Source organism: Sorex fumeus, unplaced genomic scaffold, assembly GCF_029834395.1.
Source record: "Sorex fumeus unplaced genomic scaffold, SorFum_2.1 ptg000018l, whole genome shotgun sequence".
Lineage (NCBI taxonomy): Eukaryota > Metazoa > Chordata > Mammalia > Eulipotyphla > Soricidae > Sorex > Sorex fumeus.
In genome coordinates this window covers 35,607,520-35,632,811 of record NW_026606075.1, presented here as the reverse complement: position 1 = coordinate 35,632,811, position 25,292 = coordinate 35,607,520, and the positions used below count along the sequence as shown (strand labels likewise).

Below are 25,292 nucleotides of genomic sequence, written 5' to 3'. Positions count from 1 at the left end.
AGATCACCTGAATTTAAGAACTCCAGTGTCTCACACACACAAACACAAATGAGGGAGCAGAGAGATAATTCAGTGGGCAGGGTGTTTGCCTTGCATGCAGCCAACCCAGGTTCAGTTCCTGGCACCACATATGGTCCTCTGAGCCCTGCTGGAAGTGACCCGGACATGCAGAGCCATGATTAGTGCCAAGAAACACTGGATGTGATGTCGGTGGGTCCCACAGGTGGCTCATGTGAAGTGGGGAGGAGAAATCAATCACTTTCTCCCAATCTGCCTCTGCCACCGAGGACCCAGGGTTACTGGGTTCTTGTCTCACTCTCAGAAAGGAATTTCAGGAGTAGGCAAGTAGTGAAGTAAATAGATTTTATTTATTGAAGGGTTTTTGAAGGTGTGGAGGGAGAGAAAGTGAGAGAAAGAGAGAATAATGTGCTCAAGAGAGAACGTGTGCTTCTCCAAGGGCGGATAGAGCCCCTACATACATCCCAGCATTAGATAGAAAAGTATAAAAGTACACATCTCAAGAGGGGATATGTGCCACATGAGCATAACCCAGCACATGGGCTTGGGAAGCATACGCGTCCTTTTCCTTTGTTCAAGGTGTCTCTTATAGGCTCTTTTCGGGTTGTCTTGATCGGGAAGTTCTGGAGTCTTCTCAGGGCTGCATCACATTTTAATAAGATTAAGGGAGAGGTCCGAGGGTTTGAGGAACTTCATGAGGAGGGGTCCAAGTTCCTCAGGGTCTGCTGAAAGTTTTATCAGGTCTGTTTTCTGTATCCACACGGTGAATCAGTTTTAGGATTTTCCTCCCAGAAGTTCTGTTGACCTAACTTTTATTGCCGAGGGCCTTTCCCTGTCTATCTGCCTATATCAGGTGCAACCCAATAATAATTTTAAAAAATTAAAAAGATGAAAAAAGATCATCAGAGAGACGAGAGACACCGCCACTGCGACCCTCGATTCGCTAGTGATATGAAACGGGGAGGGCCCCACAGGAACTGAGAGCTCCTGCCTGTTGGGGCCCCAGGTAGGCCTGCTCAAAGAAATGAGTGGTGGATTGTAAGAGCACCATGTATGTATCCAACTTGCCTTTTTCCCTGACCAACAATGACTTATCCCAGATATTCTCCAAGTATGGCAAAGTTGTAAAGGTTACTATAATGAAAGATAAAGATACCAGGAAGAGTAAAGGGATAGCATTTATTTTGTTTTTGGATAAAGACTCTGCACAGAATTGTACCAGGTCAATAAATAACAAACAGTTATTTGGTAGAGTAATAAAAGCAAGTATTTCTATTGACAATGGAAGAGCAGCTGAGTTTATCTGAAGACCAAACTACTTTGATAAATCTAACTTTTATGAACGTGGGGAAAGTGGACACTTAAGTTATGCCTGTCCCAAAAATATGCTTGGAGAACATGAACCTCCAAAGAAAAAAGAAAAAAAAAAGAAGAAAATTCCTGAACCAGAAGAAGAAATTGAAGAAGTAGAAGAGAGTGAAGATGAAGGTGAAGATCCTTCTCTTGACAGTCTTAGTCAGGCCATTGCTTTCCAGCAAGCCAAAATTGAAGAAGAACAAAATAAATGGAAAACCAATTCAGGAGGTCCCTCAATATCAGATGATTCAAGACGCCCAAGAATAAAGAAAAGCAGGTATTTCAATGATGAGGAAGAACTTAGTGATTAAAATTTATTTATTATGTAAATATCATAAATTTTTAAAAATATTGATGGTACGAGTTTATTTGGGCTAATAATGATTATTTTCAGTATTCAAGCATAAGAAAACTTAGTATCAAATATTTTTTATTCTATAATAGTTCATTAAAATTAAAAAATAATAATAAAGTCATTTTTCTGTCTTACCAGAATAAAATTTTAAAATCAAGATATTATAATAACCATTTACCTTGAAATCAGTTCATTTGAATAAAAAAACTGTCATAGTAATTTTACTATCATCCCAAATAAAAGGATAGATACTAGGAATAATTTTCTGAGACGTTTATAAAATTTTATTCACATCCAAATAGCTTACATGAGGACTTTTGAAATAAATATTTTAACAAGAAGTACTCTTCAAAACAAGCAATTCTTCAGGCCAGAGAGTTAGTACAGGAATTAAGAATTAACCGGAACTAATCGTCAATTCATTCCGCAGAATCACCAAGAGTGACCCTTGAACACTGACAGGAGTAAAGCCTCAGTATCGTCAGTTATGCCCCAAAACAAAAATTAAAATCAAACACTTTTAAAAACTGTGAAAAAGTTAAAGAACTTACTTTTATTCAATGATCATAAAATTTTCAAGGAAAAAAAAAGGATCATCAAAGACCATCTGCTCCTTCTCCCTTGCAACAATCTATCAAGGGACTGACGGAGGTGGCAGGGAAGGCAGATTTCCTTTTCTTGGCAGCTGCTTCTCTTTTTCCCACTTCACATAAGCACCTGGGGAACCCACTCCTTCTATCGGAGAGTAGGAAGGGCAGGTGGAGGGTCAGCGTCTACTACCTGCAACGAAAATAGGAGCTATTTTCCAGGGAATATGGACAAAGTGTGAGTGGAGAATGGGTGGGGGGTAGATATGGTCTGGGAAATGGTGGATGAAGCCTAAAAATCACCACCAAGAACCTTCTGTTAGAGAAGATACAAATAAAGGGAGTGGCAAGGGGATCCTCCAAGGATTGCTGCACTATGAAAACCAGAGACAAGCCCTGGAAGCTGAAATGGTTCACAGTAGGAAACATTCTTAAGTGGTCACAGTAAATAAGAATTGGATAGTGGGGCAGGTTATGGGTAGGACACTTGCCTTGAATGCAGCCAACCCAGGTTCAATCCCTAACACCACATATGGCCTCTTGATCGCTGCCAGGAGTAATCCCTGAGGGCAATCAGGACTGTAAACCCTAAGCCAGGTGTGGCCCAAAAACAAAATACAAAAAAAATTGGATAGTGTTTTGGGGATTAAGCAAGAAAGCATTGGCTCACCGCCCTGGGAAAAACAGGTTTAGTGGTTTGTGTATCTAGAAATCAGATTACTGAGGGCCAAGTCAAGAAGCCGCAGGTGCAGCTTTAACCTAGAAAGAAGGGGAGACAGTCGCTGACTCTAAGCTAGGGGAGTGTGTTGTTTTGAAGGTAGATCAGTTAATGGCTCTTCCAAACAGGAGGAAGTGAAGTGCGAGAAGTGAGAGGTACTACTAAGTTTTCAGGAGACATGACAATTATTGTGTGGTATTGAAACTTTAGTCTTCCATTCGTTTGTTTAAAAGACTGTCATCTGAGTCGGTCAAAATCATTTCTAAGTGGGAAGTCCAAGAAAGGAAAGGCGGCAAGATCTTGAACATTCGAAAGTGAAAGAAGAAGGTCTATAAACTTTGTGAGATACATGAGATAGATTTAAATAATGTCTGGGGTATATAGCCTCTCATCAAATAAGAACCTACAATTGAAAGTAGTTGAAAGGAGCGTCCTGCTTCCTGCTAGCAGAGGCTTTTTTAGTGGCAATATCCCAAATTGCCACCAGGTGGGGATAATCTGACAAAAAGATCACTTGTCTCCACCACCAACACTAATTAAACACGTGGAACCACGTGAGAATACCAAGTGCGCTCCAAAGGACCGTGACCCTTCTTACTTTCCCAGCACAAAAGAGGTTTCCTTTCTTATTTTTCAAAACAATGAGAAACAATTATAAATCGTTGAACTGAATTTGTTGAACAATTATAAATGTTAAACAGAATAATTATGAGTGTTTTTTCTCTTCACCCAAAATTACTGAAGACTTGTCACACACTATTTTACTAATATTGAACATATAAATAAAAAGGGAATGTAACATAATTGCTTTCTCCTGCACATTTATTTCAAGAGGTTTACTAGAAATTAAAAAACAATTCTAAGGGATATTTTGGTCATGCTGGTATCACTGGGCCATGGTATTAGATTGTTTGCACATCTATGGCATGTATGAGTCTGTTACTTGTATTTTACAAACAAAAAGTTTCTCTGTTACAATTATTAGTACTCTGAAAATACTTTCCTAAAGCAATGTTAATGTTTAATTTTTGCTTAAAACTGAGTTCTACTTTTAAAAACAAGACTGATTTGATTTGGGAGGAAGAAATAGTAGTAATAAAGTTCTAAGGAGCATGTTTTCTGTCCGTCTCATCTAATGTGGTGATGTTGTTGGCTAGGAATGCCTGCAGCACTCATCTGAGCCGTCTCCATGTGGCAAGCCTCCATTGACGGTTCTGCAACTAGAGCTAATAATGTGACTTACCAGCCCTTGTGAGTCTTAATCCAATTGCAAGATGCACCTCAGCAACAGCCATCAGGGAACTTGAAAAAGAAACTAAATATTCACAGGTCCTGAGGTTAATTGGCAAGCTGAAGAGCTAGCAAACACAATTGATAGTAATGTCACAGGTAAGAGGGCATGAGGGGTAGAGGGGGAAGCGGAGCCTGGGCCTGAGTCTTCTCCTTTACCAGAGCATGACACTGAGATGTCTGAGATTTGGTGGGGGAGGGGGCCTCTCTTCATGGCAAATTTAAAACCCATAAACTGGAATTAGAGTGCAGGAGGGGGAAAGCAGAATCATTCAAACCATTGCTAGGGATTTCTTAAATAGGAACTTCTCAGGGTGAGGTGACCTGTTTTCTTACCTACCTGATTTGCTAGTAGCTATGTTTTTATAGCTAACTTATTTATTCAAGATGCATGTCTTTGATATGGATGAGTTATCAATATAGCTTAATATTAGACAATTCTATCACATGTTATTTATTTAGGAAGATTTGTTTCAGGGTGAGTTGTGTGTTTTCTGTTTTGCCTAAACAAGTTATGTATGACTTAGTTTAGGCAAATTGCTTTTGGCTTTATAAAAGTTTTAAAGACTGATAATCATTTTATAGGTTTGCTGTTTGGGTGGGTGGATAGGTATTTGGAAGCTGATAAGTTGACTTTTCCTAGTCAGTCTCAGGACTTCAGATCAGGAATGGGGAAACTTTTTTCTGCCAGAGTCCATTTGGATATCTATAACATTAGTCTTGGGCCATAAAATATAGGCAAATGGGCCAGCGAAAAGGATATTATCCTATAATGTACCAGGGCCAGACCACAGGCATGACATTACCCAGTCCTGTGCAGTAAAACAATTTTGTATCTTTTTGAGAGAAAAAATTCTAGAGACACTACTCTAAGCAACAGAAGTAAACGTTTTCAGATAATTTAAAAGATACAGGAACAAATAAATTAATTTCCCAATATCCCTTTTCAGTCTAGGGAAACAACATATATTTTCTAATTAATATTTATAAGCCTGGTCTTTTCTGATAACTAAATTTTTATAATCATAGAATTTAGGATTTTCTCATTAAGCGTTTTGTCATGTATTCCTGAAAAGTTAAAAGACAGATTTTATTAATCATTTGGATCTATTAGTGGAGAAATGTGTTTCCATTTGCTTTTCAATGTGAATCTCTTTTTTAAGTACTGCAATTCCAAATATTGAAAGGTACAATTGTAAAAAAATTGTAAAAAATATAAAACTAAATAAAACTTCGCTAAATTAGTCTTTTGATAATGCCTTTCATAGCATGATGACTTATCTTTGACCATAGAGGATGAAATGTCCATGTTCCAGGAAATGGAGAAAGGAGGGGAAAAGGAATAAAGAACACTGTGTATCCTGCAAACCTCTCATCTGAAATAAAGCACAGACTATTATCTGGGCCAACTGACATTCTGCTTTGCTTGGTCAAACACAGCAATTATGTGGCAATGGTTAATGAGTCTACTGCCAGTCAACTGGTGGACATTTTATTACATCTAGTTTGTAAACAGAGTGCAATTATATCAAAGTAAGGGTTAGAATTGGGCTTGAATTTTACTAACTTAAAGAATTATTTGGAAATTTTGATTTGAATTTGTTTTGTTTTATTTTTTGGTTTTAGGTCATCCCAGCAGTGGTGAGGATTTACTCCTGGCTCTGTGCTCAGGGATTACTCTTAGTGGAACTTGGAGGACTATATGTGGTGCTGGATATTAAGCCTGTGCAAGGTAAGTGCCTTACCTGTTGTACTATCTCTCCAGCCCTCTTGTTTTTTTTTTAAAAAATCTTCATTTGGAGCTAGTGTGCACTCAATGAACACTGCCCTAGACACTATATCCACACCATACAGGTGGTAATATGTATGAAACTTTAAATGTCTATGAAAACATTTTCTATACTGACCATATAATGTTTAACTGACTCTCTCAATGATAGGTTGAGAGCAGTCATCTTCAACCCTGCATGTTTATCATTTATTTTTCACTTTTTAGCATCTGTCAGTACATGTCTTCTTCCCAAGCCAGAGGGATAAAGGAATGAAATTCCTCTGGAAAAATATATCACCCCTGGTATTCAACAGCATCATCATTGTAATGTTTAGCTTCTAATGTGTCACTTGAAGTAACTCTGATGTTCTCACACTAGCTGAAATATTGGCACTTCTGCACCATGCTTGTAGATGAAACAATTTCCTAAAGAATTCAAGCAAAAGATCAGTTTTGTTTTATTTGTCAGATACATGCTTTGGGGCTATGGATTTTTGGGTGTGTTAGCATAAAACCATGTCTAAACCACCTTATGTTCTATTTAATGTGCTTTAAATGTTATATTCTGTGGAATATCCTCTTGAGGGGAAGGAACAATCAAAGCAGTCTAATTCTATACCATTTAATCAAGGGATTAATTACTTGTATTTAAATTTCTAGATAATTGAATGGAGAGGAAAACTTACAGTCATTTAAAGTCAGCTGGCAAGGAAAGCACAGATGGGGGATTTGCATAGTGTCAAGAGGCTTCATGAGTAGAAACAGCTGCAATGCATTTTAACAGCCAACTGAAACTTAACAGAAAAGCCTTATTCTACAACGTGGGGATTTTATTTTTTGTCTTATATACTGACATATTCCAAAGTTTGGGTATTTTGCAGTACTACACATTAGTATGTTAAGTGAATGCAATATTAGAAATTCCAGCATGAATTCCAGCATTGATTTCTAATGCTAATATATTATTCATAGTTATATATTACTTGTATATAACTATATATATTGAACACAAAGATGAATTAGTGGAAAAATAGAAGAACAAATTGTGCCTAAACACACATAATCATCAGATATTACAGATAGAAAATAATGCTGTAATTCATGCTACAATTTCAAATGTTCCATTCACTTACGTTCATCTAACTCCCATGTAACGTTTCTAAAATCACTATTGTTGTTATCTCAATTTTCTTTCTTTTTAAAATTGAGGATAATGTACATTTTAAAAATGAGTTTGACAGGGCCAGAGAAATAGTACAGTGCATAAACCAGACAGCCTGACTGAGTTCAATCCATAGTCACTATCACAGTCCTCCTGTTGTTCATCGATTTGCTCCAGTGGGCCCAATAACATCTCCATCGTGAGACTTGTTGTTACTGTGTTTGGCATATTGAATATGTCACGGGAAGCTTGCCAGGCTTTGCAGTGTGGGCGAGATACTCTCGGTAGCTTGCCAGGCTCTCCAAGAGGGGCGAAGGAATTGAACTCAGGTCGGCCATGTTGGCTGCGTGCAAGGCAAACACCCTACCGTTGTGCTATCGCTCACTGGAGTGATAGCCAAAGGCTGGAGTGATAGCACAGCGGTAGGGCATTTGCCTTGCACGCAGCCAACATGGCCGACCCGAGTTCAATCCATGGCATTCCTTTTTATGGGTCCCCTGAGACCCATCAGAAGTTAATCCAGAAATAAGCCCTGAGCACACACTAGGTGTGTCTCTTTCCCCCCAACAAATGAGTTTGATAAATGCATGCAAGATATAAAACATTTATCATCCCCCAAAGTTCCCTCATTTTCTTTCTAGAAAGGTTCCCTCTCCAGAATCATCTCCAGAGGCAACTACTTTTCTGACTTGTATAACTTTACCCTGGTTTAAAACTACATAAACATAAAGTAATACATGGTATATTCTTTCATGTCTAGTTTAATTTGTGAAAATTAATGTTTTTGAGATTTATTTATTGTGTAGCATATATTAAACTATGTGTGTTTAGGCACAATTTGTTTTTCTATTTTTCCACTAATTAATCTTTGTGTTATTTCTAATTTTGAGTTACTGCTATTATTAGTACATTTTCTATTTGTTGTGTCACTAGCCTTGAACAAATATTTTTGTGAACACGTGTGATCTCATTTCTCTTGAACTAGATAAAAATTGTTGGTCCATAGGTTACTTGTTCATTTCATTGTATAGGAAACTGCCAGACATTTTCCCAAAGTGGTTGCACCATTTAACATTCCCACCAATGATGCATAAGAATTCCGGTTGTTCCACATCATCATCTTTTAAAAATTTATCTGTGCTTATGGGTGTGTAGTGCTATTTCATTTTGCTTCGAATTTATATTTCACTGATGAATAATGATGTTGAGCAAATTATCACTAGCTTACGAATCATTTGTATTCTTCCATTGTTAGGGATCCATTATTAAATGTCTATTACCTGTTTTAGTTGATGCTGTTTATATTAGGGTTACTATTATACTAGGGGTTATTAAAATTATGACTATAAACTTTTTGTCAGAGATAAATGACTATTTTCTTCCTGTGGGTGAAATGGCTGCTCGTGTGTTAATGAAGTGTTTTTTTAGGGTGTTTTTTCTTTTTGTATTGAGGTGACATTGGCTTACAAGACTGCTTAAGGTTTTAAGAGAATTATTTCACAATTTTTATAAACAATATAATACCATACTGCCTCTATCATCAAAGTGCCAATATATCTATCTATGTCTCAATCCATTTTATCCCTGACCTGGCTTCTTCTCTGATAATCTTAGTTCTCCAGTCTGGGCCTGAAGACTTTGTTTTGTTTTGTCTCTTCCCTTGGTTTGCTTCTCTGTCTTCCATGTATGAGTAAGTTCATCAGATATTTATCTGTCTATTATTAAAAATTAATTTACTACCTTAATTAAAGTCGCCAAACTTGTAAACATCTATGAATCCTAGTGGGAGAAACTCAAGTCTAGAAGAATTCACACAACTTTATACATTGTTTGCCTGTGTACCTGTCTGTACTTCCAAAATTCTACAATGTTTATGAGAAACTAATGTCAATAAAGCTACAAAATCTCTCTCACACACACACATACACACAAAGAAATTAAAATTTTAATGAGGCCCAATTTTTTCTTTTTAGAATGAATATTTTTTCAATATTCTGTTTAAGAAAACTTCACCTACACCAAGGAAATAATGCTATTATTCTGTATTTTAGTATATCATTTTTTTAGATTTAAGTTTTATGATTTAGTTATTCATTTCACTTTATTTTTCTTTATTAAATATAGTGTCAGATAAAAAATACTTTTCCAAAAAGATTAGTTGTTTTAGAATGAAGCATTGAGGGGTAAAAATACTTTCCTTCATTGCAGTACTTCCATGCCTTTGTCATAACTAGCAATTTAACTGTGACATGAAACTATTTCAACATTTTCTGTTCTGTTTCACTGATTTATTTGTATCTTTAATCCACATTGAGACTTGTTATGCTTACAGAATTTATTTTTCTTTAAGAAGTGTAGTCCCATTTTCTCCTGGCTTTCATTATTTCTGATCAACAGTAGTTATAATACATTTTTTGTATAGAATCTTTGAAGATTTCCCCTTTATCTTTGATATTCAGCAATGTGCCTAGGAGTAATTTTTAATATATATCCTAGTGAGAATTTGTTTTGGACATGTAGGTCGATCACTTTTATTAAATTTAGAGAATTTTACCATTATTTTTCAAATATTTACTTCAGTCTCTCTTTGTCTCTCACTCTGTCTCTCCATCTTCATTTTTATCTCTTCCTCTCATATTTTGGATACTCAAGTTTCAGGATGTAGAACCTGGTAAAAATGGTACACATATACTGAATATTTTCATTTTTCTGTTTTTTTTTTCTGTTCTGCTTCTTCCAGTGTTTTAGTTCGAACAATTTTTATTGTTCTGATACTTTCTTCTATAGGGTCTAATGTATGTTGAAAGTATATTCCAGAAAACTTTAATTTCAGATACCATATGTTTTTCAGTGCCGTTCATTTCGTCTATACTACAGTATCCTTTTCCATGAGATCCCCATCTATTCTATTATAGTGGCTATGTTCTTATTTAAATCCTCTAACATACTTTAATAACTATTTTAAAGTTTTTAAAACATCTTTAACATGTGTCATCTTTGGCTCTATCTCTATAAATTATCTTACTGGTTACTGATTATTTATGTTTGCTGTGTATAAACATTTTGAGTGGTTGATGTATTTTTGAAAATTTCTATTTACTCACATCACTTGAATGTAACATTAGGGTTGAGATTTATTGTCATGTTCTTGATGTCATGTAGTAGGATCAACTTGATCCTGCTGATTTTAAGTTTTGTTAGCATATTGAGTATTCTAGGACTGAATAATCTTTCTTCTAAAATTTAGTGTTTCTGGGATATCGATGGAATGTCTAAGATTTAAAATGGCATCTCTACCACTGTCCTACCACAAAATCTCCCAACAGAGCATAGTATATCTGCTTTTCTTTTCTTTTTTTTTCTCAGTCTCATTGATGGAGTCTTTCTCTGACTTTTCACTCACAGCCGAGTATTTCATCAAATATTTGAGAAGTAATTCCTAGGTTTGAATCCCTGTTCATATTTGTGCATCTTATTTGCATTATTCCTCCTACTCTCAAATCTTCTGTCCTAAAATTCCACTTGTCCAAGTTGTTCCACACACTATCTCTGTTTCTTCTCCCCAACTAGATTATTGGTCTTTGGGTTCTGCCTGCAGTGGTCCCAAGTAGAAAGATGGTATAAATACCTAATGCATTTTCTTTCTCTCAAGGACTGCACTTTCAGTCAAGTACTCTGAAACAGAACTTTTGTATATTTTTTCATTATTATAGTTGTTTATTGTGAGAGGTTCTCTATAATGAATATTATTAGGTCACTTTTGGAATCAGAAGTCCTTTTATTTTTTTTAAGTTGAGGAAACAAATAGAGATTAAATAACTCGTAGAATTTGGCAGCCCCAACATCTGAATTTATTCTAGCTCCAAAGTCTTACAGAAAGCTTGCAATAGTGTTTGGGAATTTTCTAAAGTTGAAAATTTAAAAATTTAAAATTTAAAAATTTAAAAATTTAAAGGGCTGGAGCGATAGCACAGTGGTAGGGCATTTGACTTGCACGCAGCCAATATGGCCAACCTGAGTTCGATTCCTCCGCCTCTCTCGGAGAGCCCGGCAAGCTGTCGAGAGTATCTCGCCCACACGGCAGAGCCTGGCAAGCTACCTGTGATGTATTCAATATGCCAAACACAGTAACAACAAAGTCTCCAATGGAGACGTTACTGGGCCTGCTCGAGCAAATCGATGAACAACGGGAGGACAGTGACACAGTGAAAATTTAAAAATATATATGCGATAGGCCATTGGTAGATATGCTTTATGCTTAATGACAAAGAAATGGGATGTGGTGTTATGTAATCAGCAAGCACAACTATATTTTCGCCCCTTTCCTAGTCAAAGAGGTTTTTATAAAATACAACAATATAGTTTTATTACTTTTCTAACCTTGTTGACAGTAAATCCATGAATCCAACTATACTCACTAAATACCAATCTTCTCTAAAAAAAAATAATAATTCAACTAGAGGCTTTTTGAGGAACTATACCAACTCTATTATTTATATATTTGATATCATTTATCCTGCTTACTGGTCTAGAAATAAATCATAATGGAAGCAGTTTCGGACAAATGGATGCTATCACTTTTTTCAGTCTTGTATCTTTTTTTTATGGTCTTATATATCCAGAATCAAAGTAATATGTTTATTTTGTAAATTTTTTTCACAAATTTCTAATTAGACTTTCCAAATTTAAACAGGTTAAAGATATTTTTCAAAATAAAATCCATGTTGTGAAGTTTCCAGCTGTCCAGGGGTGGGAGTGATAGTGCAGCAGATAGGGCACCAGACTTGCACACAGCTGACCAGGGTTCAATTCCATATGGTCCTCTGAGCCTGCCAGGAGTGATTCCTGAGTGCAAAACCAGGAATAAACCCTGAGTACGTGGTGTGGCCCTCAACCTACCAAAAAAACATTTCCAGATGTACTGCTCACAGTAATATTAGTGTTTCTTTCAATGAGACATCACAAATATCTCTTGCCTCTCTTGCAAACCACAGAACCCAAAAGAAGAGAGAGAGAGAACAAAAGGGAATGCCCTGCCACAGAGGCAGGGTGGGATGGGCGGGATGGGGGGTGGGAGGGATGCTGGGACCTGTGGTGGTGGAGGATGGGCGCTGGTGCAGGGATGGGTACTTGATCATTGTATATCTGAAACCCAAGCGCAAAAATTTGTAAGTCTATAACTGGACCTTGTGGTGTTTCACTAATAAAAAAAATTGGCTGACGTTTCCTCTTAAGAATTTAAATTTTTATTTTACCTCAGAATTCTTAAACCCTATAAATCTACATTTTTATTGCTAAATTGTAGGTCATTTCCTTGATTTATCAGTCATGAATGAATACATATTTCAAAGAGATTTTATGTGTTCCAGAAGTTTCCCTCAAGAAAATTTCGATATTGTTTTCGAGGTAGTCTATGACATATTATATCAACCATTTTTAAAAGAAAACTAAGTTGGTAACCTTAACATAATCCAAAATCTGAACATAGTATTCCTAGCCTTAATGAGAATAATGAAGATTATAAACTCACAAAGGACATAACTGTTTGCTGTTTTCAACACCATTTGTTACAAGTCTTTTGTAGATAAGATAGACTACTTATTTTATTTATTAGCCCTATCTGAAAAGAGACAGTGTTTAATGTGGTAGAGTTAAATAGCAAAAAAACCTTGATCAGGGGCATGAACATCAGAAAACTGACTTATTTTTCAAGTTTAAGTAAGTCAAGTTTTAAGTGTGATGAAATGTAGACTCATGTGTTGAAGTGCTTTCCTCCCCTTCACCCACCACATAAATGTCTTTTCTTGGAACAATACATTACTATCCCACAGCTCATTGAACTAGGAATTTTCAGAAAATAAGACATATCCAGTTGTATAATTAGTGATAAATCATATTCCCTATACTTAATTTGAACTAAGAAGTTTGACTGCAAGACAACTGTGCAATTAGTTTGTGCAATTGAATTCAATGTATGTAATACTAACCTGAGAAAGTCACTTTGAACTACATGAATGCTAACCACTAAGTAAAGAAAACAGCTTTATAGTGAAAAGTAGGAAGTAGAGCATTAACTTAAGAACAGCAGAAGGAAGTTACCAAAAGATCAAAAAAATGTAGGTGAAGATACCATGACTTGCCATTTCCTAGTTCCTGATTTCACAAACCTAACCATACTTTACTTTTCAATCTTTTTTTGTTTTAATTTAGATAATGCTGATTTACATGACTGAATATGCTTTAAAGGGTACAAATTTTATACCTCTTCTAAATATATGTTACCAAAACATACCTATCCTCTACCATTATTCCTCTACTAAAATCTATTATTAGACCCAATTTGTTTGTTTACTGCTGTGCTTCCCTGTGTACCACATATGTGTGAAATCATCTGGTATTTATTTTTCTATATCTCAGTTCATTTGACATGACCCTCTACAGTTCCTTCCAAGTGGCCACAGAGGCAAAATTTTATTTTTTCTTATAGTTAAATAGTATTCCATTGTGTCTATAAATTTTCTCTAAGATTCTCAATCACTTCATTAAAAAAGAAAAAAAGATAGGACTGGAGTGATAACACAGCGAGTAGGGTGGTTGCCTTGCACAAGGCCCAACCTGGGTTAGATTCCCAGAATCCCCTATGGTCCCCCGAGCATGGCCAGGAGTAGTTCCTGAGTGCATGAACCAGGAATAACCCCTATGCATCACACCATTTGCTTTTTGGTGTGACACAAAATGCAAAAAAAAGAAAGAAAGAAAGAAAGAAAGAAAGAAAGAAAGAAAGAAAGAAAGAAAGAACAAGATGACATAAATTTAAAAGTAAATTTGGAAGTGATTATCTTCAAAATAAAATAAAATTTAGGTGACCTATTCACCTAAATAAGTTTTGAGGTCCCTTTAAAAATAAACATGTCTGGGGTATGGTGGCACCAGCAGGTCAATCTGTACCTGCGAGGCGAGTGCATTAGCAGCCTGATGGTGCCTTCAGACTTCTAAATACCCCAAAATTGCTGCTGTGTCTTTGGCCAGACCCCAACAACTTGGGGCCAAGAAGATTACCAAGAAAGTAAGTGGCCAAAAGTTAAATATGTGGGAGACACACTCACAAACCACCTATGGCTCAGCTATATAACTGGAGGCAAGACCTCTCTGGTTCCTGAGAGGAACGGCTTAATGGCCATGATTCCAGAGACTCAGAAACAAATCTCGACACCCAGCGGCTTTTGGCAGAAATACGTCCAGTCCCCACAGTAGGTTACTGGTGCCGGGGGGGAAAGGGTGCTGTCCCTCCGCCTGCTCCCCCTTGGCAATTCGGTGGCCATCATCCTCCAGAGGCCATTGGACAGTCAGTTTTGGGCCCGCAGTGATGAGACAGTGGGGCCTCACAGGATGGGGGTGGAGCCAGCCCTTTCCTCCCCACCCCAACAAGACCCCGAGTCACTGGCCACTAACAGCCTCTCTCGCTCCTGATAAAGCTGCTTAATGGTCATGATCCAAAAGACTCAGGAACAAATCTCAGAACCCAGCAGATTTTGGCAGAAATCCCTCCAGATTTGTTAAAATTTTGAAATTCCAAAATCACGTGGCCACTGTAGCAGCCGCACAACATCATATGTTATTCATAACCAGCAATAGAAAACAAATTGTCTATGGTTGGCTTTTCGGCAGATCTGGGTATTGGGGTAAAAGGTAAAGGTAAAGGTAAAGACCCTCCCGTTGATCGTCGATTTGCTCGAGTGGGCCCAATAACGTCTCCATTGGAGACTTTGTTGTTACTGTGTCTGGCATATTGAATATTCTTGGTAGCTTGCCGGGCTCTCCGAGAGGGGTGGAGGAATCGAACTCGGGTCGGTCATGTTGGCCGCGTGCAAGGCAGACGCCCTACCCGCTGTGCTATCGCTCCAGCCCTGGGTCTGGTGTCAAAATATTGAATGTAATCAAAGTAGAGAGAGCGAGAGTAATGAGAAAATCATCTGCCCCACAGGTAGGGGGAGGATGTGGGATGGGGGGTATGCTGGGGTTTTTGGTGGTGGAAAATGTGCACTGGTGAAGGGACAGGTGTTTCGTAATTGTATGACTGAGACTTAAAACCAAAAGCTTTTTAACTGCTCTCACAGTGATTCAATAAAAAAGAAAAAATAGAAATAAACATGATGACATAATTGGGTACGAAATAAGCAGTTATCTTTTATTACTTTGCTGATAACACTGAGTAGCTACTGGTGCTTGTGAATTAACAGAATCAAATCAAACAAAAAAATATAGGAGATAGAATCTGCTTTTTGCTTGGGGTGGGGGAGGGGGTGGGGGTGTGAGGGGAGCACATGCTAATCAACTATTCATTCTTTCAGGCTTGGAGTATCAATGTCAATGTATCAAAAATAACCAAAAACTGCTCTGACATCCAACATTTTTATAAATTCATATTTGGGAACTTGGGGGTTGGGGAGCAATCCATGGTATAATAAAAACAGCTGTGCCAGTGATTGACATTGCTCAAGTCTAAGAACCAAAGAATTAAATGTATGCTCCTTTTGTGAAGGTAACCTCAACCCCAGTGAAGCAAAGGGAAACTCATTAAAGACTAATGCTAATGACCCATTTAAAGAAGGCAGATTGGTTGCCTAGATGAGCAGTTCTAATGCCGTATGCATTTTTCCTGCAACAAGACCTGAGGAGGTAAATGCCTTCATATTCCATGCATTTATAATTACGATAGCACAGTTTACTGCCTCTGAATGGTAGACTGCTTGAGGCTAGTATTCTATTTGCAGAGTTTATAGAACAGGAAATGATCTGAGTTTTTACCTGATGTATTTCTGTAGGAAAGTACAGTCCATCATGACATCTGCTGGTGCAACAGACCTAACATAATATGACAAAGAAGCAGAAACAACAGCCCAATAGCCATGTCTAACCTCTTTGTTAAGCTGCCCTAGATTTGTTCAAGTTCATGGTCACGTAGAGCTCAGCGTTCAGGAAGTGCTGATTTGTTTCTTTCATAGGGATGCTAATTTCCTGCCAAGTTGAAGAGATGAAACTAGTGATTAGAATATAAAATAAATTATCAGTCAGACACATAAAAACCATCAAAATCCAATAGGAAGACCTAAAATACATTGAAGAGTATCTCTACCTTCAAATAAAGAACTTTTATTAACTTAGAATTTTTAGTCACTTAAAAATTGACCACTAAATTTAATTATTTATAATAAATAGGACAGTCATGAGTACTCAGATACTGAGTATAGTTAACAAATGTCAATTCCTATCCTCATGGTGGCCACTTGTTAGTTTTGTTGTTATTGCTCCAATTCCAGTACATTATAAAACTTGTATTTTACATATGAATCAGCATTTTACATATGAATTTTACATATGAATTACCTCTGCTATCTATCATTATAATCCTATTCAGGATAGTTTTTATTAGTAAATATTGATAAATAAAACTTGTTTTATTTACCTTGTTTGTGAAACAATTTTCAAATAATTAAAACATGTAGCAAATAGTTATGTGTATATCAGATGTATGAAAGAAGTTTAGTCCGAGCTTTATTGTTGGGTCATAACCATGATCATTTCTTGTATTTATACTTAAGTATAACTAGTATCAATTTAAGTATTCCAACTAGTAGCACTGTAGCACTGTCCTCCCATTGTTCATCGATTTGCTTGAGCAGGTACCAGTAACATCTCCATTGTGAGACTTGTTGTTACTGTTTTTGGCATATTGAATACGCCACAGGGAGTTTGCCAGGCTGTCCAGTATGGGCAGAATACTCTCCGTAGCTTGCCTGGCTCTCTGAGAGGGACGGAGGAATCAAACCCAGGTCAGCAGTGTGCAAGGCAAATGCCCTATCCATTCTAACTAGATCAATTACAATCACGAGTTGCATAATTTTGAGCAAACTATTTATATTTTTTGTACCTCAGTTTTTTTCCTCTGTGAAATAGGGAGAATAATAGTGTTCCTGCAGAATAAGTTTGAATAGTATCTGACACAGAGTAAACTCTTTGTAAAGAGTAAGTAATAGGATCAGTTAAATGCCAGACAATTTTCCATACAGTTTTTTCTAAAGAAATATGTAGGAAAATTTGAAGCTAATTTCTTTATTGTTTCTGGAACAATAATCTGAAGATATAGTTTTCAATAAAATGAAAAAATAAGGTTAAGTGACTCTTCAAGGAAGTATAATTTCTCAAGAACCAAATCACAGGCATTTTGAGGAAAAGATTTATACAAAATATAAAAGATCTTTGCTGCAATTTTTAGCACAGCGGTAGGGCGTTTGCCTTGCACGCAGCCAACATGGCCGACCCGAGTTCGATTCCTCCGCCCCTCTCGGAGAGCCCGGCAAGCTACCGAGAGTATCTCGCCCGCACGGCAGAGCCTGGCAAGCTCCCCGTGACGTATTCGATATGCCAAACACAGTAACAACAAAGTCTCCAATGGAGACGTTCCTGGGCCCGCTCGAGCAAATCGATGATCAACGGGAGGGCCTTTATCTTTATCTTATGCATCTATTTATTACTAGTTAACTGAATAAATGAACTGTGAGTTACCATGAATGGTCTTGGTCGACATGATGAACTCAGACAGTCTCTCACCCTGTTCGTTCCATTCTAGACCATGGGTCCCGATGTGAAGTTCTTCAGCTGATCTTCTCGGTCCTATCTTGGCATTAAAATCACCCACAATGATCTTGTAGAAGGTGTGGTCTTCTTTATAGAACTTCTCTAGCTCCATGTAGAACTTCTCGATTTCTCCTTCATCATAATGAGATGTTGGTGCGTAGACAACGAAGATAGAAACTGCAGGCAGTGAGCCACATCTATTCAAATGTAAACGTTTGATTCGGGTTGTTAGGCATTCGAATGAATCAATGCTCTTGGCCAAGTTTGTGTTGACGAGGACACCGACGCCTCCAACACCTCTTTTATCGCATGTTCCGAGGAACAATTCTTCTCCAGTGTCGAAAACTGCATGGTGAGATTCGTGCCTTCTTGTCTCGGTCAGACCAATGATGTCGTACTTGATCATTCGCGCTTGTACCATCAGGTCCTCGATGGATGCATCTGATGCTACCGTACGTGCATTGAAAGTACAGACGATCATTTTTGTCTTCTTTCGTTGTGGCAGCCTAGGTCAGCCTTGAGATTTTGTCGGCCTCTCCTTTCTCATCCTTCTCAGTGCTGCCATGTCGGTGAAGCCTTCAGGGTCAGGTGAATGAGACCAGTTGTAGTTACTGGTTTTGGCATATCGAATACACAGCGGATAGCTTGCCAGGCTCTTCCGTGCGGGCGGAATATTCTCGGTAGCTTGCCAGTCTTTCCGAGAGGGATAGAGGCTTTTGGGGTGACCTCTAATCACCCTTGTAGGTGTTACCATATTTGAACCCTATCAAATATGGTACGACAATTCCAGAAGATGGGTATTTAGTGTCTTATGATGTGTCGCGCGCCCCAGTCGCTTGCAGCCGAGTGGGTCCGGAAAGCGTCCTGGAGTGTGGCGACGGCTGGGTAGTGGAAGTAGTGTCGAGAGTGGAAGTCTGCCAGTGGGGTATTTATCTGGGTAGGGTTGGTCTCCTGTGCACAATTCGATCCCTGGGTGGTTGATGGAAGCAGACAGGGCAGGGTAGGGTGGGGCTCCTGATTGGAATCCCTTTGTCACCTGTGGTGGTGGGAGCAAGCAGAGAAGCTCTGTCCCTGGGTCCGCCGAGCCTGGAGTCCAAGGTCTCAGAGAACTGTGTGTGGTAACTCACAGTTCCAGAAGGCAGAATCTAAACGATGGACATGGGAGTCTCCCGGTGGACGATTCCACAACGAAATAGACCACATCATATTCAATCGACGGTTTTGCCTGACTGATGTCGCTGGTGTCCCAAAATTTCGAACGGGATCGGACCACCGTCTCCTTCGTGCAAAATTCTACTTCACAGAGCGGGGAGAAAGGGCTGCAAAGTTCAAAAAGAGAACTCCCAGAATGACCACCAACTGGGAACACTTTGATACTATTGCGGCAACATGGGAAGATGCCATTGTTGACAACATTGACGAGGAATACGATCAACTGGTTCAGCACCTCCATAAATGTGCGAGGAACACCAAGAGAGAGATAGCCACAAAAAAGTCTGTCTTCGAAAACTCTTGAGCTAATTCACCAGGGTGGTTTGGTGCATGCCTCAGGCAACCGCAAGTTAACGTCTGAACTCAAAAAACAGTGCAGAGATGCGATCAAGGAAGAACTCAAAGAGAGAAGAGCAGAAGTACTGGTAGATGCGGCAGAAGCTGGGAAAAGTATTCGTAACGCCCGCCTGTCCTTCGCCAACTACAAGACCAAGATGGCTGGCCTCCGACGTCCTGATGGATCCATCACATCCTCCAGAACGGCAATGGAGAAGATTATCCATGACTTCTACTCAAATCTCTTCGATAGCCATGTCCACTTGCCGACATACCAAATTCCACAGGATGGGTATGTCGTTCCCAACGTTCTCCCTTCCGAAATCCGACACGCCATTTCGTCGGTAAAGAAACAAACAGCACCTGGCCCAGACAAGGTCAGACTTGAACACCTGAAGAACCTGCCGTCAGTACTCATCAATACACTGGCTCGGCTCTTCACTCGCTACCTGTCTGAATGCAAGGTTCCGTCCCAGTGGAAAACCAGCAGGACTGTACTACTGTTCAAGAAGGGAGACATCCATGACATTGGCAACTATCGCCCGATCTGCCTATTGTCTGTCATCTACAAGTTGTTCACTCGAGTCATCCTGAATAGGATTGGCAGAACACTAGATGAAGGACAACCATGCGAGCAAGCAGGGTTCCGCAAAGGATTCAGCACCATCGACCATATCCACACGATAACCAAGCTCATTGAGGTTTCTCGGGAGTTCAAGATGCCGCTCTGTTTAACGTTCATTGATTTAAAGAAGGCCTTTGATTCTGTTGAGATGGAAGCGGTCATTGAAGCCCTAGCCAAACAGGGCATTCAAGCCCAATACATCAGGATCCTCCGTGAGCTGTATTGCGGATTCACTACCAGGATCTCACCATTCTACAAAGAAGTGATCGTTGATGTCAAGAGAGGGGTGCGGCAGGGTGATACCATTTCACCAAAACTCTTCAGTGCCACCCTCGAGAACATCATGCGACGACTGGAATGGGAAAGAATGGAAGTGAAGATAGATGGTCGGCAACTACACCACCTCTGCTTTGCTGATGACATTGTTTTAATAACACCAAACATCAGCCAAGCGGCACAAATGCTGGCCGACTGTGACCGTGAGTTTGGAAAGGTAGGACTACAGCTGAATCTTACGAAGACAATGTTTATGAGAAACAGCCTTGTTCCCGATGCCCCATTTGCTCTCAATGGAACGACCATCTCCGAATGCAACAGCTCTGTGTACCTAGGTCGAGAGGTCAACATGAGAAATGACCTGGCACCCGAGCTGCGCAGGAGGAAGAGAGCGGCTTGGAACACCTTCAAGAACGGCGAAGAAGTAGCTAAGAGGACGAAAACCTCTGGCTCCGGGCACATCTCTTTGATTCCACTGTTCTTCCTGCATTAACATATGCCTCAGAGACCTGGGCCCTATGCAAACAAGATGAGAACGCTATTCAGGTCTCCCAAAGAAGAATAGAAAGAGCTATGCTTGGAATATCATGTTTCACTCAAATGAGAGAAAGAATCCGGAGTTCTGACATCCGTTGACGATCAAGGATCAGGGACACTGTCTCATTTGCCAAGGTGTCGAAAATCAGATGGGCTGGTCACGTAATGAGATTTAAAGACGACCGTTGGACTAGAGCTGTTACTGATTGGATTCCACGGGATGTCAAGAGACCGCGTGGCCGCCCACCTACCAGATGGTCAGACTTCTTCGTCAAGATCATGAACGATCGGTTTGAGGCTCTTCATGTTCTCAGAGTGAACAGATGCCATTGGGCTACACTAGCACGCGACAGGGACAAATGGAGACGTTACTGGCGCCCGCTGGAGCCAATCGACGACTAACGGGAAGTTAAGTGATTAAGTGAACTGAATAAATATGTAAAAATATTTTCAAGTAAAAGTTTAAAATATAGCCACAACTTCTCTTTATAAAAAAAATGAGAAAAATAACAGAAGGAATTAGGTCTATAGAACACAATATAATGGGAAAATTATATGCATTCTTTGTGATTCATAGGACTGTCACTAGAGCTTGATACTACTAGCTAACATAGCAGGACATTTATTGTGTAAACACACAAAAAATAAAAAGGCCGGTGGTCAGGCCGCTTCCCCACTCCAGGGAGGTCAATGGCGAAGGAAGGAAACGAGGCCAAGCTGGTTGGTCTTAGCAGCCGTTTATTACATGGAAGTCATGTATGTCATGTGTGTCATGGAGGCCTCAGGAATCCTCAAGCAAGTGCACACCCTGAGAGCCCCAAAGATCCTCTTATATAGATAATAGACCCACTAAAAGGTGCTTTACAGTGATATCATCAAAAGGAGTTACAGAAAGAACAGTTGAGGAGGCAAACCATACATTGTTTCCTTACATCCACATTGTTTCCTTACATCCTCAGGCCAGTAATACTGGCCTCTGGAAAGAAGATACAAAGCCAAGCTGAAACCTTTCACAAGCACTTTCACAAGCTGCAAGCACCTTGATTTGCATCCCAAAGACCAGCCTGGCTAGAGCTGGGAATCCACATCCCAAAGATCAATCCTGGCTACCACCTGAGATCTGCATATCTAAGACCAGCTAGGGTTCTGAGAGAAAGGGGAAACTGTCTCAATATACTGGAGTCATTTACTGAAGACAGTTTGAAGGGGAGAAAGCAATCTCATCCAAGCTAGTCAGGACACATAGGAAACTGCTTCTAGGACGTGTTTCTCCTCTCCTTGTCCAACCAACATATAAGCATACATAATATTAATCATTTTGTATGGACACAGTAAGAAATACTTTGAGCTTATAGAATTGCTCTCCTAGGGCCATCTCAATCTCAGACTGCAGTGCTCAGGCCAGATATCTTTCCTATTCCTAGCAGCAGGGCCCTAGTCTCGTCGTTACTATTGGATCATGACATCATTAGCTTATGATCAACCTCTTAACTTATAGTTAAGAATCGTGGCACCTTGGCCTGGCCCATCGTGATGCCAGGGTAGCACATAACTTACCGGCTTGCCCTGGTTCCATCCAGTCCCACGTCGGGACCCTGCCCTTGGAGTGCTAGGAAGTGAGGGCAACTGAGGCTTAAGCTGAGAAGGCAGATGCCCAGGAGTGAATAATATTCAAAGCCAATTAAATCCCAAGTTATAAAGCATAACATTAATTAATTGTCTTCCTGTATCTATACAAAAGGACATTGCATTAAGGTAAACTGCTCAAAAGACATAAGTTGAGGAGAAAGGCAATATTAACTTACAGTACAGCTTCAGTGTCTAAGAAGGATGAGACCTTACAAATTGGTTGGGGAAGAGAGCATAGAAGTGGTTACAAGCAGACAAAGTAATGGGAGTGACTCGGGAGCACTGTGATGAGTGCGATTCTGATAAACCTAAGCTCCGTGTACTCCAACAATTTGTGAATCCCTACATTTTCTTGCTTAATAACAAAGCCCTCGGGGAATCCACTTGCTCCAATCTCATCTGTAGTCTTGGGGCTTCAGATTTGTCTAAGTCAGTGGCTATGTGTCACCTCAATATCATCATCTGGAAACCTGCTAGAAAAATCAAATTTATGGGTTCAGTGCCAAATCTAGTGAATCAGAAACTTTAAAGGCTGAAGGATGGTGGCAACTGTTTTAACAAGTCCTTGAGGTGAATCTAATGCATAACTGATTTGAGACTACTGCTTTAAGCCAATTTCATTATCCAATACCCCTTATAAGACATAGTTCTATGATAAATGATATGTAAGAAGAAATATGAGAGGACTGTACAAAACATTTTTTTTCATAAAAAGGAACCTTTTAGAAAAACAAACTCCTCTTTTGCTTGTGAATATTTTTATGTTTGCAATACATGCATTGTGAAAGCTATCTTGAGCCAATGTGGAAATGAGCCTAAGAAGAACATGTTGAATGCAGCAAAACAAGAAGGTGGAAGTTTAGATCTTGACAATATTGCTTAGCCACCAAATTCACCAAAAAATGAAACTGACTCATCCTCAAACTTCTTGTTCTGGGTAATATGTCCCATTATTTATCATTCATCTCAAGTGGGAGTTTCCTATACCTAAAATCAATAACATCTTAATATCGTGTAATTTCACCATAATCAAACTAAAGCTCTGTTAAATAAAATTACTTTCACAAATTAAAAATATGAAACTATTACAATACAGCAGACTTGTTGGCAAAAAAGTCTGCATAGCTTGGGAAAGGGATGGAAGCAAAGATTAAGAGATACAGAAGTTAGGCATAGCCTAAAACACATGTGAGAAAAATGGAACCTAAGTAATCCAGATGTGTAAATCAACAGGGTTTCAAATTTGATTGTTTTATAGGGAAGGGGTTGTGGAGGACAAATTTATATAATCTAGGCCTATAACAGGGCTGGAGGTGATAGCACAGCGGGTAGAGCTCTTGCCTTGCACTCGGCCTACACAGCCAACCCAAGTTCGATTCTTCCGTCCCTCCTGGAGAGCCTGGCAAGCTACCGAAAGTGTCTTGCCCACACAGCAAAGCCTGGCAAGCTCCCCATGGCGTATTTGATATGCCAAACACAATAACAAGTCTCACAATGTTACTGGGCCCACTCAAGCAAATCGATTAACAACGGGAGGACAGGACAGGACAGGCCTATAACTATAAAAGTTTGGGATATGAAGCATTAACAAGGAAGAAAGTGTTCAACTGTATTGCATACTTGACATTTATTCTCACTTAGAGGACTAATACTAAGCACCCCAATTTTCAGAGACAATGACTATTGACAGCAAAAACAACGTAGTATGATTCAGAGACTAAAAATTAATCATTCAACAGAATTTTAACTAAGAAAAGATTAAAACTCACAAAAATTTAATTATTTTTAAAGGCTAAAATTTTAGTGGCAATTTATAGAAACTGAATTAAAATTTATGCAAGCATAATTTTTGTTTATTTTTCTTTTTTTTGAAATTTTTATTAGTGAAACACCATGAGGTAAAGTTGTAGACGTACAAATTTTTGTGCTTGGGTTTCAGTTATACAATGATTGAGTACCCATCCCTCCACCAGTGCCCATTCTCCACCTCCAATGCTCCCAGTATCCCTCCCACCCCCCACTCCACCCCCATCCCACCTCACCCCATGGCAGGGCATTCCCTTCTGTTTTCTCTTTCCTTTTGGGTGCTGTGATTTGCACAAGAGGCATTGAGTGGCAATCATGTTCGGTCTATAGTCCACTTTCAGCATGCATCTCTCATTCTGGGAGGATCCTCCCAACACCCTTTATTTGGTGCTCCCTTCTCTATCTGAGCTGCCTTAATTTTTGTTTAAATTTTTGTTTATTTTTCTAAAAACTTGGGGCTGGAGAGATAGCACAGTGGGTAGGGCGTTTGCCTTGCACACAGCCGACCCGGATTTGATTCCCAGCATCCCATATGGTCCCCTGAGCACCGCCAGGAGTAACTCCTGAGTGCAGAGCCAGGAGTACCCCCTGTGCATCGCCAGGTGTGACCCAAAAAGCAAAAAAAAAAATTAAAACTCATGAAGTAATGTATCTTGAGGTATGGACTGGCTGCAGGTCCTTTTTTTTTTTCCTTTTTTTGGGTCATACCCGGCAATGCACGGGGGTTACTCCTGGCTCTGCGCTCAGGAATTAATTACCCCTGGCACTGCTCAGGGGACCGTATGGGATGCTAGGAATCAAACCCAGGTCCTATCTGCTGTGCTATTACTGTAGGCCATGGCTCCAGGTCTTTAACACTAATGATCCCAAGGTTCTGTGTTTTGGGGAACCACCTTCATTTGCAGGGGCATATCTCTTCATATGCTCCAAGCTTATAAACTTTGGAATCTTAGAAATTCCAAAATGTGGACTGCTT

At 39.2% G+C, this 25,292-nt stretch overlaps 1 pseudogene; it reads left to right on the top strand.

Annotated features, from left to right (window-relative positions):
* Positions 1 to 204: 204 nt before the first annotated feature.
* Positions 205 to 1,729, top strand: LOC130021669 (zinc finger CCHC-type and RNA-binding motif-containing protein 1-like; annotated as a pseudogene).
* Positions 1,730 to 25,292: the final 23,563 nt, after the last annotated feature.